The sequence below is a fragment of the Oncorhynchus kisutch genome, unplaced genomic scaffold, assembly GCF_002021735.2.
Source record: "Oncorhynchus kisutch isolate 150728-3 unplaced genomic scaffold, Okis_V2 scaffold4019, whole genome shotgun sequence".
NCBI classification, from domain to species: domain Eukaryota; kingdom Metazoa; phylum Chordata; class Actinopteri; order Salmoniformes; family Salmonidae; genus Oncorhynchus; species Oncorhynchus kisutch.
Genome location: NW_022265964.1, coordinates 6533 through 20610, shown reverse-complemented (window position 1 = coordinate 20610; position 14078 = coordinate 6533). Strand labels below are relative to the sequence as shown.

The 14078-nt window shown below is 41.6% G+C and overlaps 11 non-coding genes across 11 annotated transcripts; all 11 read left to right on the top strand.

Annotated features, from left to right (window-relative positions):
• Window positions 1-319: 319 nt before the first annotated feature.
• Window positions 320-483, top strand: LOC116373100 (U1 spliceosomal RNA). Its single transcript, XR_004209499.1, has one exon. It is a non-coding gene; the product is annotated as a U1 spliceosomal RNA (small nuclear RNA).
• Window positions 484-1604: 1121 nt separating this feature from the next.
• LOC116373098 (U1 spliceosomal RNA) lies at window positions 1605-1768 on the top strand. The gene has a single exon (XR_004209498.1). It is a non-coding gene; the product is annotated as a U1 spliceosomal RNA (small nuclear RNA).
• A 1121-nt stretch (window positions 1769-2889) lies between these two features.
• On the top strand, window positions 2890-3053 carry LOC116373097 (U1 spliceosomal RNA). Its single transcript, XR_004209497.1, has one exon. It is a non-coding gene; the product is annotated as a U1 spliceosomal RNA (small nuclear RNA).
• Window positions 3054-4174: 1121 nt separating this feature from the next.
• LOC116373096 (U1 spliceosomal RNA) lies at window positions 4175-4338 on the top strand. The gene has a single exon (XR_004209496.1). It is a non-coding gene; the product is annotated as a U1 spliceosomal RNA (small nuclear RNA).
• Window positions 4339-5459: 1121 nt separating this feature from the next.
• On the top strand, window positions 5460-5623 carry LOC116373095 (U1 spliceosomal RNA). The gene has a single exon (XR_004209495.1). It is a non-coding gene; the product is annotated as a U1 spliceosomal RNA (small nuclear RNA).
• A 1121-nt stretch (window positions 5624-6744) lies between these two features.
• On the top strand, window positions 6745-6908 carry LOC116373129 (U1 spliceosomal RNA). Its single transcript, XR_004209527.1, has one exon. It is a non-coding gene; the product is annotated as a U1 spliceosomal RNA (small nuclear RNA).
• Window positions 6909-8029: 1121 nt separating this feature from the next.
• Window positions 8030-8193, top strand: LOC116373128 (U1 spliceosomal RNA). Its single transcript, XR_004209526.1, has one exon. It is a non-coding gene; the product is annotated as a U1 spliceosomal RNA (small nuclear RNA).
• A 1121-nt stretch (window positions 8194-9314) lies between these two features.
• LOC116373118 (U1 spliceosomal RNA) lies at window positions 9315-9478 on the top strand. The gene has a single exon (XR_004209516.1). It is a non-coding gene; the product is annotated as a U1 spliceosomal RNA (small nuclear RNA).
• Window positions 9479-10599: 1121 nt separating this feature from the next.
• Window positions 10600-10763, top strand: LOC116373106 (U1 spliceosomal RNA). The gene has a single exon (XR_004209505.1). It is a non-coding gene; the product is annotated as a U1 spliceosomal RNA (small nuclear RNA).
• Window positions 10764-11884: 1121 nt separating this feature from the next.
• Window positions 11885-12048, top strand: LOC116373094 (U1 spliceosomal RNA). The gene has a single exon (XR_004209494.1). It is a non-coding gene; the product is annotated as a U1 spliceosomal RNA (small nuclear RNA).
• A 1121-nt stretch (window positions 12049-13169) lies between these two features.
• On the top strand, window positions 13170-13333 carry LOC116373113 (U1 spliceosomal RNA). The gene has a single exon (XR_004209512.1). It is a non-coding gene; the product is annotated as a U1 spliceosomal RNA (small nuclear RNA).
• The last annotated feature ends 745 nt before the right edge of the window (window positions 13334-14078 follow it).

Here is a 14078-nt window from a genome sequence, read left to right as displayed (position 1 = left end):
TTTCGGTTGGCTGTGTGCACGAATGTGATTTCAGCATTTTGGTACATCGCCTACTTGTGTGTAACCAGACGGACATTTAGACAAGAAATTCAATGTATATAGAATTTATGCCGTGTTGCATGATGAGAAAACAGTCGGTCCGTGATATAATATAGTAAAACAAAATGTATTGCTTTTTCTTCACCTTGTCCGCAATTGTATTCGTAAACATCATTAAACCTTGTTCAATATGATGTGGTATATCAGTAGTAGAAGTGGTAACCGTGAGTCAAACACCTTTGTCCTGGAAGGAGTGCTCCTCTACCAACGTGTACAACTCATACTTACCTGGCAAGGGAGACACCGTGATCAAGAAGGCGGTTCACCCAGGGCGAGGCTCAGCCATTGCACTCCGGCTGTGCTGACCCCTGCGAATTTCTCAAATGTGGAAATCTCGATTGCATAATTTCTGGTAGTGGGGGACTGCGTTCGCGCTCTCCCCTGATCTTGATGTTAAAAACAATTAAGGTACATATTTAATTCCATGTGTTTCATTTAACTCTCACTTCTATTGAGTTTCGTGTTGAGAGGGACATTTGTCAACATTTACATGTTCTTATCAGATGAATGGCTATAGAATGTAGGGTCTGTTTATAAGTCAACTAAGGCCTCAGAGATACATTTTTGTCTTCTGATAACCCGGATGTGTGTGATATGTTATTGTAGCACTGGTGATTATGCCTGTCATGTCCCGATAATGTCAAGGAAAAGGCCTACTTGTGAATGGATCATTTTGTGCCCTCATGACGTTTTCTGGATTGAGGTCTTTTATTTGCTAGATTATTAAATCATTTATAGGACAGTTTGTCATTTAAGTCCACAGAAAATGTCAACCATTACCATGCCACAGTCATTGCCCTGCTCAACCATTACCATGCCACAGACATTGCCCTGGTCAACCATTCCACAGACATTTCCCTGGTCAACCATTACCTTGACAACAGACATTTCCCTGGTCAAACATTACCATGACAACAGACATTTTCTGGTCAACCATTACCATGACAACAGACATTGCCCTGGTCAACCATTACCATTCCACAGACATGTCCCTGGTCCACTTATTTCCTGATAAAATCAGTCAAAGTTGAAGTAGTAGGCTACTGTTTCTCCTCCATATCTGTTGGTCGTATGCCACCCTGTGGTCGATGGTGGAATCATATTTTACTGAGAGCAGAAAACAAGCGTGATGAAACTATTCCTACAACGTCTGGAACGCTACAAAACACCAGAAATAAGTGGTGTCTTTCGGTTGGCTGTGTGCACGAATGTGATTTCAGCATTTTGGTACATCGCCTACTTGTGTGTAACCAGACGGACATTTAGACAAGAAATTCAATGTATATAGAATTTATGCCGTGTTGCATGATGAGAAAACAGTCGGTCCGTGATATAATATAGTAAAACAAAATGTATTGCTTTTTCTTCACCTTGTCCGCAATTGTATTCGTAAACATCATTAAACCTTGTTCAATATGATGTGGTATATCAGTAGTAGAAGTGGTAACCGTGAGTCAAACACCTTTGTCCTGGAAGGAGTGCTCCTCTACCAACGTGTACAACTCATACTTACCTGGCAAGGGAGACACCGTGATCAAGAAGGCGGTTCACCCAGGGCGAGGCTCAGCCATTGCACTCCGGCTGTGCTGACCCCTGCGAATTTCTCAAATGTGGAAATCTCGATTGCATAATTTCTGGTAGTGGGGGACTGCGTTCGCGCTCTCCCCTGATCTTGATGTTAAAAACAATTAAGGTACATATTTAATTCCATGTGTTTCATTTAACTCTCACTTCTATTGAGTTTCGTGTTGAGAGGGACATTTGTCAACATTTACATGTTCTTATCAGATGAATGGCTATAGAATGTAGGGTCTGTTTATAAGTCAACTAAGGCCTCAGAGATACATTTTTGTCTTCTGATAACCCGGATGTGTGTGATATGTTATTGTAGCACTGGTGATTATGCCTGTCATGTCCCGATAATGTCAAGGAAAAGGCCTACTTGTGAATGGATCATTTTGTGCCCTCATGACGTTTTCTGGATTGAGGTCTTTTATTTGCTAGATTATTAAATCATTTATAGGACAGTTTGTCATTTAAGTCCACAGAAAATGTCAACCATTACCATGCCACAGTCATTGCCCTGCTCAACCATTACCATGCCACAGACATTGCCCTGGTCAACCATTCCACAGACATTTCCCTGGTCAACCATTACCTTGACAACAGACATTTCCCTGGTCAAACATTACCATGACAACAGACATTTTCTGGTCAACCATTACCATGACAACAGACATTGCCCTGGTCAACCATTACCATTCCACAGACATGTCCCTGGTCCACTTATTTCCTGATAAAATCAGTCAAAGTTGAAGTAGTAGGCTACTGTTTCTCCTCCATATCTGTTGGTCGTATGCCACCCTGTGGTCGATGGTGGAATCATATTTTACTGAGAGCAGAAAACAAGCGTGATGAAACTATTCCTACAACGTCTGGAACGCTACAAAACACCAGAAATAAGTGGTGTCTTTCGGTTGGCTGTGTGCACGAATGTGATTTCAGCATTTTGGTACATCGCCTACTTGTGTGTAACCAGACGGACATTTAGACAAGAAATTCAATGTATATAGAATTTATGCCGTGTTGCATGATGAGAAAACAGTCGGTCCGTGATATAATATAGTAAAACAAAATGTATTGCTTTTTCTTCACCTTGTCCGCAATTGTATTCGTAAACATCATTAAACCTTGTTCAATATGATGTGGTATATCAGTAGTAGAAGTGGTAACCGTGAGTCAAACACCTTTGTCCTGGAAGGAGTGCTCCTCTACCAACGTGTACAACTCATACTTACCTGGCAAGGGAGACACCGTGATCAAGAAGGCGGTTCACCCAGGGCGAGGCTCAGCCATTGCACTCCGGCTGTGCTGACCCCTGCGAATTTCTCAAATGTGGAAATCTCGATTGCATAATTTCTGGTAGTGGGGGACTGCGTTCGCGCTCTCCCCTGATCTTGATGTTAAAAACAATTAAGGTACATATTTAATTCCATGTGTTTCATTTAACTCTCACTTCTATTGAGTTTCGTGTTGAGAGGGACATTTGTCAACATTTACATGTTCTTATCAGATGAATGGCTATAGAATGTAGGGTCTGTTTATAAGTCAACTAAGGCCTCAGAGATACATTTTTGTCTTCTGATAACCCGGATGTGTGTGATATGTTATTGTAGCACTGGTGATTATGCCTGTCATGTCCCGATAATGTCAAGGAAAAGGCCTACTTGTGAATGGATCATTTTGTGCCCTCATGACGTTTTCTGGATTGAGGTCTTTTATTTGCTAGATTATTAAATCATTTATAGGACAGTTTGTCATTTAAGTCCACAGAAAATGTCAACCATTACCATGCCACAGTCATTGCCCTGCTCAACCATTACCATGCCACAGACATTGCCCTGGTCAACCATTCCACAGACATTTCCCTGGTCAACCATTACCTTGACAACAGACATTTCCCTGGTCAAACATTACCATGACAACAGACATTTTCTGGTCAACCATTACCATGACAACAGACATTGCCCTGGTCAACCATTACCATTCCACAGACATGTCCCTGGTCCACTTATTTCCTGATAAAATCAGTCAAAGTTGAAGTAGTAGGCTACTGTTTCTCCTCCATATCTGTTGGTCGTATGCCACCCTGTGGTCGATGGTGGAATCATATTTTACTGAGAGCAGAAAACAAGCGTGATGAAACTATTCCTACAACGTCTGGAACGCTACAAAACACCAGAAATAAGTGGTGTCTTTCGGTTGGCTGTGTGCACGAATGTGATTTCAGCATTTTGGTACATCGCCTACTTGTGTGTAACCAGACGGACATTTAGACAAGAAATTCAATGTATATAGAATTTATGCCGTGTTGCATGATGAGAAAACAGTCGGTCCGTGATATAATATAGTAAAACAAAATGTATTGCTTTTTCTTCACCTTGTCCGCAATTGTATTCGTAAACATCATTAAACCTTGTTCAATATGATGTGGTATATCAGTAGTAGAAGTGGTAACCGTGAGTCAAACACCTTTGTCCTGGAAGGAGTGCTCCTCTACCAACGTGTACAACTCATACTTACCTGGCAAGGGAGACACCGTGATCAAGAAGGCGGTTCACCCAGGGCGAGGCTCAGCCATTGCACTCCGGCTGTGCTGACCCCTGCGAATTTCTCAAATGTGGAAATCTCGATTGCATAATTTCTGGTAGTGGGGGACTGCGTTCGCGCTCTCCCCTGATCTTGATGTTAAAAACAATTAAGGTACATATTTAATTCCATGTGTTTCATTTAACTCTCACTTCTATTGAGTTTCGTGTTGAGAGGGACATTTGTCAACATTTACATGTTCTTATCAGATGAATGGCTATAGAATGTAGGGTCTGTTTATAAGTCAACTAAGGCCTCAGAGATACATTTTTGTCTTCTGATAACCCGGATGTGTGTGATATGTTATTGTAGCACTGGTGATTATGCCTGTCATGTCCCGATAATGTCAAGGAAAAGGCCTACTTGTGAATGGATCATTTTGTGCCCTCATGACGTTTTCTGGATTGAGGTCTTTTATTTGCTAGATTATTAAATCATTTATAGGACAGTTTGTCATTTAAGTCCACAGAAAATGTCAACCATTACCATGCCACAGTCATTGCCCTGCTCAACCATTACCATGCCACAGACATTGCCCTGGTCAACCATTCCACAGACATTTCCCTGGTCAACCATTACCTTGACAACAGACATTTCCCTGGTCAAACATTACCATGACAACAGACATTTTCTGGTCAACCATTACCATGACAACAGACATTGCCCTGGTCAACCATTACCATTCCACAGACATGTCCCTGGTCCACTTATTTCCTGATAAAATCAGTCAAAGTTGAAGTAGTAGGCTACTGTTTCTCCTCCATATCTGTTGGTCGTATGCCACCCTGTGGTCGATGGTGGAATCATATTTTACTGAGAGCAGAAAACAAGCGTGATGAAACTATTCCTACAACGTCTGGAACGCTACAAAACACCAGAAATAAGTGGTGTCTTTCGGTTGGCTGTGTGCACGAATGTGATTTCAGCATTTTGGTACATCGCCTACTTGTGTGTAACCAGACGGACATTTAGACAAGAAATTCAATGTATATAGAATTTATGCCGTGTTGCATGATGAGAAAACAGTCGGTCCGTGATATAATATAGTAAAACTAAATGTATTGCTTTTTCTTCACCTTGTCCGCAATTGTATTCGTAAACATCATTAAACCTTGTTCAATATGATGTGGTATATCAGTAGTAGAAGTGGTAACCGTGAGTCAAACACCTTTGTCCTGGAAGGAGTGCTCCTCTACCAACGTGTACAACTCATACTTACCTGGCAAGGGAGACACCGTGATCAAGAAGGCGGTTCACCCAGGGCGAGGCTCAGCCATTGCACTCCGGCTGTGCTGACCCCTGCGAATTTCTCAAATGTGGAAATCTCGATTGCATAATTTCTGGTAGTGGGGGACTGCGTTCGCGCTCTCCCCTGATCTTGATGTTAAAAACAATTAAGGTACATATTTAATTCCATGTGTTTCATTTAACTCTCACTTCTATTGAGTTTCGTGTTGAGAGGGACATTTGTCAACATTTACATGTTCTTATCAGATGAATGGCTATAGAATGTAGGGTCTGTTTATAAGTCAACTAAGGCCTCAGAGATACATTTTTGTCTTCTGATAACCCGGATGTGTGTGATATGTTATTGTAGCACTGGTGATTATGCCTGTCATGTCCCGATAATGTCAAGGAAAAGGCCTACTTGTGAATGGATCATTTTGTGCCCTCATGACGTTTTCTGGATTGAGGTCTTTTATTTGCTAGATTATTAAATCATTTATAGGACAGTTTGTCATTTAAGTCCACAGAAAATGTCAACCATTACCATGCCACAGTCATTGCCCTGCTCAACCATTACCATGCCACAGACATTGCCCTGGTCAACCATTCCACAGACATTTCCCTGGTCAACCATTACCTTGACAACAGACATTTCCCTGGTCAAACATTACCATGACAACAGACATTTTCTGGTCAACCATTACCATGACAACAGACATTGCCCTGGTCAACCATTACCATTCCACAGACATGTCCCTGGTCCACTTATTTCCTGATAAAATCAGTCAAAGTTGAAGTAGTAGGCTACTGTTTCTCCTCCATATCTGTTGGTCGTATGCCACCCTGTGGTCGATGGTGGAATCATATTTTACTGAGAGCAGAAAACAAGCGTGATGAAACTATTCCTACAACGTCTGGAACGCTACAAAACACCAGAAATAAGTGGTGTCTTTCGGTTGGCTGTGTGCACGAATGTGATTTCAGCATTTTGGTACATCGCCTACTTGTGTGTAACCAGACGGACATTTAGACAAGAAATTCAATGTATATAGAATTTATGCCGTGTTGCATGATGAGAAAACAGTCGGTCCGTGATATAATATAGTAAAACTAAATGTATTGCTTTTTCTTCACCTTGTCCGCAATTGTATTCGTAAACATCATTAAACCTTGTTCAATATGATGTGGTATATCAGTAGTAGAAGTGGTAACCGTGAGTCAAACACCTTTGTCCTGGAAGGAGTGCTCCTCTACCAACGTGTACAACTCATACTTACCTGGCAAGGGAGACACCGTGATCAAGAAGGCGGTTCACCCAGGGCGAGGCTCAGCCATTGCACTCCGGCTGTGCTGACCCCTGCGAATTTCTCAAATGTGGAAATCTCGATTGCATAATTTCTGGTAGTGGGGGACTGCGTTCGCGCTCTCCCCTGATCTTGATGTTAAAAACAATTAAGGTACATATTTAATTCCATGTGTTTCATTTAACTCTCACTTCTATTGAGTTTCGTGTTGAGAGGGACATTTGTCAACATTTACATGTTCTTATCAGATGAATGGCTATAGAATGTAGGGTCTGTTTATAAGTCAACTAAGGCCTCAGAGATACATTTTTGTCTTCTGATAACCCGGATGTGTGTGATATGTTATTGTAGCACTGGTGATTATGCCTGTCATGTCCCGATAATGTCAAGGAAAAGGCCTACTTGTGAATGGATCATTTTGTGCCCTCATGACGTTTTCTGGATTGAGGTCTTTTATTTGCTAGATTATTAAATCATTTATAGGACAGTTTGTCATTTAAGTCCACAGAAAATGTCAACCATTACCATGCCACAGTCATTGCCCTGCTCAACCATTACCATGCCACAGACATTGCCCTGGTCAACCATTCCACAGACATTTCCCTGGTCAACCATTACCTTGACAACAGACATTTCCCTGGTCAAACATTACCATGACAACAGACATTTTCTGGTCAACCATTACCATGACAACAGACATTGCCCTGGTCAACCATTACCATTCCACAGACATGTCCCTGGTCCACTTATTTCCTGATAAAATCAGTCAAAGTTGAAGTAGTAGGCTACTGTTTCTCCTCCATATCTGTTGGTCGTATGCCACCCTGTGGTCGATGGTGGAATCATATTTTACTGAGAGCAGAAAACAAGCGTGATGAAACTATTCCTACAACGTCTGGAACGCTACAAAACACCAGAAATAAGTGGTGTCTTTCGGTTGGCTGTGTGCACGAATGTGATTTCAGCATTTTGGTACATCGCCTACTTGTGTGTAACCAGACGGACATTTAGACAAGAAATTCAATGTATATAGAATTTATGCCGTGTTGCATGATGAGAAAACAGTCGGTCCGTGATATAATATAGTAAAACAAAATGTATTGCTTTTTCTTCACCTTGTCCGCAATTGTATTCGTAAACATCATTAAACCTTGTTCAATATGATGTGGTATATCAGTAGTAGAAGTGGTAACCGTGAGTCAAACACCTTTGTCCTGGAAGGAGTGCTCCTCTACCAACGTGTACAACTCATACTTACCTGGCAAGGGAGACACCGTGATCAAGAAGGCGGTTCACCCAGGGCGAGGCTCAGCCATTGCACTCCGGCTGTGCTGACCCCTGCGAATTTCTCAAATGTGGAAATCTCGATTGCATAATTTCTGGTAGTGGGGGACTGCGTTCGCGCTCTCCCCTGATCTTGATGTTAAAAACAATTAAGGTACATATTTAATTCCATGTGTTTCATTTAACTCTCACTTCTATTGAGTTTCGTGTTGAGAGGGACATTTGTCAACATTTACATGTTCTTATCAGATGAATGGCTATAGAATGTAGGGTCTGTTTATAAGTCAACTAAGGCCTCAGAGATACATTTTTGTCTTCTGATAACCCGGATGTGTGTGATATGTTATTGTAGCACTGGTGATTATGCCTGTCATGTCCCGATAATGTCAAGGAAAAGGCCTACTTGTGAATGGATCATTTTGTGCCCTCATGACGTTTTCTGGATTGAGGTCTTTTATTTGCTAGATTATTAAATCATTTATAGGACAGTTTGTCATTTAAGTCCACAGAAAATGTCAACCATTACCATGCCACAGTCATTGCCCTGCTCAACCATTACCATGCCACAGACATTGCCCTGGTCAACCATTCCACAGACATTTCCCTGGTCAACCATTACCTTGACAACAGACATTTCCCTGGTCAAACATTACCATGACAACAGACATTTTCTGGTCAACCATTACCATGACAACAGACATTGCCCTGGTCAACCATTACCATTCCACAGACATGTCCCTGGTCCACTTATTTCCTGATAAAATCAGTCAAAGTTGAAGTAGTAGGCTACTGTTTCTCCTCCATATCTGTTGGTCGTATGCCACCCTGTGGTCGATGGTGGAATCATATTTTACTGAGAGCAGAAAACAAGCGTGATGAAACTATTCCTACAACGTCTGGAACGCTACAAAACACCAGAAATAAGTGGTGTCTTTCGGTTGGCTGTGTGCACGAATGTGATTTCAGCATTTTGGTACATCGCCTACTTGTGTGTAACCAGACGGACATTTAGACAAGAAATTCAATGTATATAGAATTTATGCCGTGTTGCATGATGAGAAAACAGTCGGTCCGTGATATAATATAGTAAAACTAAATGTATTGCTTTTTCTTCACCTTGTCCGCAATTGTATTCGTAAACATCATTAAACCTTGTTCAATATGATGTGGTATATCAGTAGTAGAAGTGGTAACCGTGAGTCAAACACCTTTGTCCTGGAAGGAGTGCTCCTCTACCAACGTGTACAACTCATACTTACCTGGCAAGGGAGACACCGTGATCAAGAAGGCGGTTCACCCAGGGCGAGGCTCAGCCATTGCACTCCGGCTGTGCTGACCCCTGCGAATTTCTCAAATGTGGAAATCTCGATTGCATAATTTCTGGTAGTGGGGGACTGCGTTCGCGCTCTCCCCTGATCTTGATGTTAAAAACAATTAAGGTACATATTTAATTCCATGTGTTTCATTTAACTCTCACTTCTATTGAGTTTCGTGTTGAGAGGGACATTTGTCAACATTTACATGTTCTTATCAGATGAATGGCTATAGAATGTAGGGTCTGTTTATAAGTCAACTAAGGCCTCAGAGATACATTTTTGTCTTCTGATAACCCGGATGTGTGTGATATGTTATTGTAGCACTGGTGATTATGCCTGTCATGTCCCGATAATGTCAAGGAAAAGGCCTACTTGTGAATGGATCATTTTGTGCCCTCATGACGTTTTCTGGATTGAGGTCTTTTATTTGCTAGATTATTAAATCATTTATAGGACAGTTTGTCATTTAAGTCCACAGAAAATGTCAACCATTACCATGCCACAGTCATTGCCCTGCTCAACCATTACCATGCCACAGACATTGCCCTGGTCAACCATTCCACAGACATTTCCCTGGTCAACCATTACCTTGACAACAGACATTTCCCTGGTCAAACATTACCATGACAACAGACATTTTCTGGTCAACCATTACCATGACAACAGACATTGCCCTGGTCAACCATTACCATTCCACAGACATGTCCCTGGTCCACTTATTTCCTGATAAAATCAGTCAAAGTTGAAGTAGTAGGCTACTGTTTCTCCTCCATATCTGTTGGTCGTATGCCACCCTGTGGTCGATGGTGGAATCATATTTTACTGAGAGCAGAAAACAAGCGTGATGAAACTATTCCTACAACGTCTGGAACGCTACAAAACACCAGAAATAAGTGGTGTCTTTCGGTTGGCTGTGTGCACGAATGTGATTTCAGCATTTTGGTACATCGCCTACTTGTGTGTAACCAGACGGACATTTAGACAAGAAATTCAATGTATATAGAATTTATGCCGTGTTGCATGATGAGAAAACAGTCGGTCCGTGATATAATATAGTAAAACTAAATGTATTGCTTTTTCTTCACCTTGTCCGCAATTGTATTCGTAAACATCATTAAACCTTGTTCAATATGATGTGGTATATCAGTAGTAGAAGTGGTAACCGTGAGTCAAACACCTTTGTCCTGGAAGGAGTGCTCCTCTACCAACGTGTACAACTCATACTTACCTGGCAAGGGAGACACCGTGATCAAGAAGGCGGTTCACCCAGGGCGAGGCTCAGCCATTGCACTCCGGCTGTGCTGACCCCTGCGAATTTCTCAAATGTGGAAATCTCGATTGCATAATTTCTGGTAGTGGGGGACTGCGTTCGCGCTCTCCCCTGATCTTGATGTTAAAAACAATTAAGGTACATATTTAATTCCATGTGTTTCATTTAACTCTCACTTCTATTGAGTTTCGTGTTGAGAGGGACATTTGTCAACATTTACATGTTCTTATCAGATGAATGGCTATAGAATGTAGGGTCTGTTTATAAGTCAACTAAGGCCTCAGAGATACATTTTTGTCTTCTGATAACCCGGATGTGTGTGATATGTTATTGTAGCACTGGTGATTATGCCTGTCATGTCCCGATAATGTCAAGGAAAAGGCCTACTTGTGAATGGATCATTTTGTGCCCTCATGACGTTTTCTGGATTGAGGTCTTTTATTTGCTAGATTATTAAATCATTTATAGGACAGTTTGTCATTTAAGTCCACAGAAAATGTCAACCATTACCATGCCACAGTCATTGCCCTGCTCAACCATTACCATGCCACAGACATTGCCCTGGTCAACCATTCCACAGACATTTCCCTGGTCAACCATTACCTTGACAACAGACATTTCCCTGGTCAAACATTACCATGACAACAGACATTTTCTGGTCAACCATTACCATGACAACAGACATTGCCCTGGTCAACCATTACCATTCCACAGACATGTCCCTGGTCCACTTATTTCCTGATAAAATCAGTCAAAGTTGAAGTAGTAGGCTACTGTTTCTCCTCCATATCTGTTGGTCGTATGCCACCCTGTGGTCGATGGTGGAATCATATTTTACTGAGAGCAGAAAACAAGCGTGATGAAACTATTCCTACAACGTCTGGAACGCTACAAAACACCAGAAATAAGTGGTGTCTTTCGGTTGGCTGTGTGCACGAATGTGATTTCAGCATTTTGGTACATCGCCTACTTGTGTGTAACCAGACGGACATTTAGACAAGAAATTCAATGTATATAGAATTTATGCCGTGTTGCATGATGAGAAAACAGTCGGTCCGTGATATAATATAGTAAAACTAAATGTATTGCTTTTTCTTCACCTTGTCCGCAATTGTATTCGTAAACATCATTAAACCTTGTTCAATATGATGTGGTATATCAGTAGTAGAAGTGGTAACCGTGAGTCAAACACCTTTGTCCTGGAAGGAGTGCTCCTCTACCAACGTGTACAACTCATACTTACCTGGCAAGGGAGACACCGTGATCAAGAAGGCGGTTCACCCAGGGCGAGGCTCAGCCATTGCACTCCGGCTGTGCTGACCCCTGCGAATTTCTCAAATGTGGAAATCTCGATTGCATAATTTCTGGTAGTGGGGGACTGCGTTCGCGCTCTCCCCTGATCTTGATGTTAAAAACAATTAAGGTACATATTTAATTCCATGTGTTTCATTTAACTCTCACTTCTATTGAGTTTCGTGTTGAGAGGGACATTTGTCAACATTTACATGTTCTTATCAGATGAATGGCTATAGAATGTAGGGTCTGTTTATAAGTCAACTAAGGCCTCAGAGATACATTTTTGTCTTCTGATAACCCGGATGTGTGTGATATGTTATTGTAGCACTGGTGATTATGCCTGTCATGTCCCGATAATGTCAAGGAAAAGGCCTACTTGTGAATGGATCATTTTGTGCCCTCATGACGTTTTCTGGATTGAGGTCTTTTATTTGCTAGATTATTAAATCATTTATAGGACAGTTTGTCATTTAAGTCCACAGAAAATGTCAACCATTACCATGCCACAGTCATTGCCCTGCTCAACCATTACCATGCCACAGACATTGCCCTGGTCAACCATTCCACAGACATTTCCCTGGTCAACCATTACCTTGACAACAGACATTTCCCTGGTCAAACATTACCATGACAACAGACATTTTCTGGTCAACCATTACCATGACAACAGACATTGCCCTGGTCAACCATTACCATTCCACAGACATGTCCCTGGTCCACTTATTTCCTGATAAAATCAGTCAAAGTTGAAGTAGTAGGCTACTGTTTCTCCTCCATATCTGTTGGTCGTATGCCACCCTGTGGTCGATGGTGGAATCATATTTTACTGAGAGCAGAAAACAAGCGTGATGAAACTATTCCTACAACGTCTGGAACGCTACAAAACACCAGAAATAAGTGGTGTCTTTCGGTTGGCTGTGTGCACGAATGTGATTTCAGCATTTTGGTACATCGCCTACTTGTGTGTAACCAGACGGACATTTAGACAAGAAATTCAATGTATATAGAATTTATGCCGTGTTGCATGATGAGAAAACAGTCGGTCCGTGATATAATATAGTAAAACTAAATGTATTGCTTTTTCTTCACCTTGTCCGCAATTGTATTCGTAAACATCATTAAACCTTGTTCAATATGATGTGGTATATCAGTAGTAGAAGTGGTAACCGTGAGTCAAACACCTTTGTCCTGGAAGGAGTGCTCCTCTACCAACGTGTACAACTCATACTTACCTGGCAAGGGAGACACCGTGATCAAGAAGGCGGTTCACCCAGGGCGAGGCTCAGCCATTGCACTCCGGCTGTGCTGACCCCTGCGAATTTCTCAAATGTGGAAATCTCGATTGCATAATATCTGGTAGTGGGGGACTGCGTTCGCGCTCTCCCCTGATCTTCATGTTCAAAATAATATTTAAGGTTTATCAGCAGTTAGATTTTCTTATCGGATGAATGGTGTTACAATGTAGGATCTTTTTAAAAGCTTAGTAAGGCCTGAAAGAGACAATTTGTCTTCTGACAACCCCAATGTATGAGATCTGTTATGGTAGCACTGATGATTATGCCTGTCCATGCACAAACCACACGTTGATAAAGCATTTTCAATCATCGAGAATGACACAGAAAATACGTTTGAAAACACATTTCTATTTTTAAATATTTTTCGAATCATAGTAGGCCTCGGCTCCACATAACACAAAACAAAGGACAGGAGGACCTTGTCACAGCGTAGAGCCTTACCTACTGTCATGGAAAATAAACCGTTCTATTGGTCCATCATTAGCCAACTCTAGACATTATTTATAGGAAGTTACGATCGGCATGGCTTGGAGTTCCTGTGGTAGTTTGTTCCACTCTGCAGCGCAGGTAAATTAAAAGGTGTTCTTACCAGATAGACTCTTCCATTTCAAACAGGCTTGGAGTTCCTGTGGTAGTTTGTTCCACTCTAGTGGTTAGAGTGTTGGGCTAGTAACCGGAATGTTGCAAGTTCAAATCCCTGAGCTGACAAGGTACAAATCTGTCGTTCTACCCCTGAACAGGCAGTTAACCCACTGTTCCTAGGTCGTCATTGAAAATAAGAATTTGTTCTTAACTGACTTGCCTGGTTAAATAAAGGTAAAAAAATATGTATTAAAAA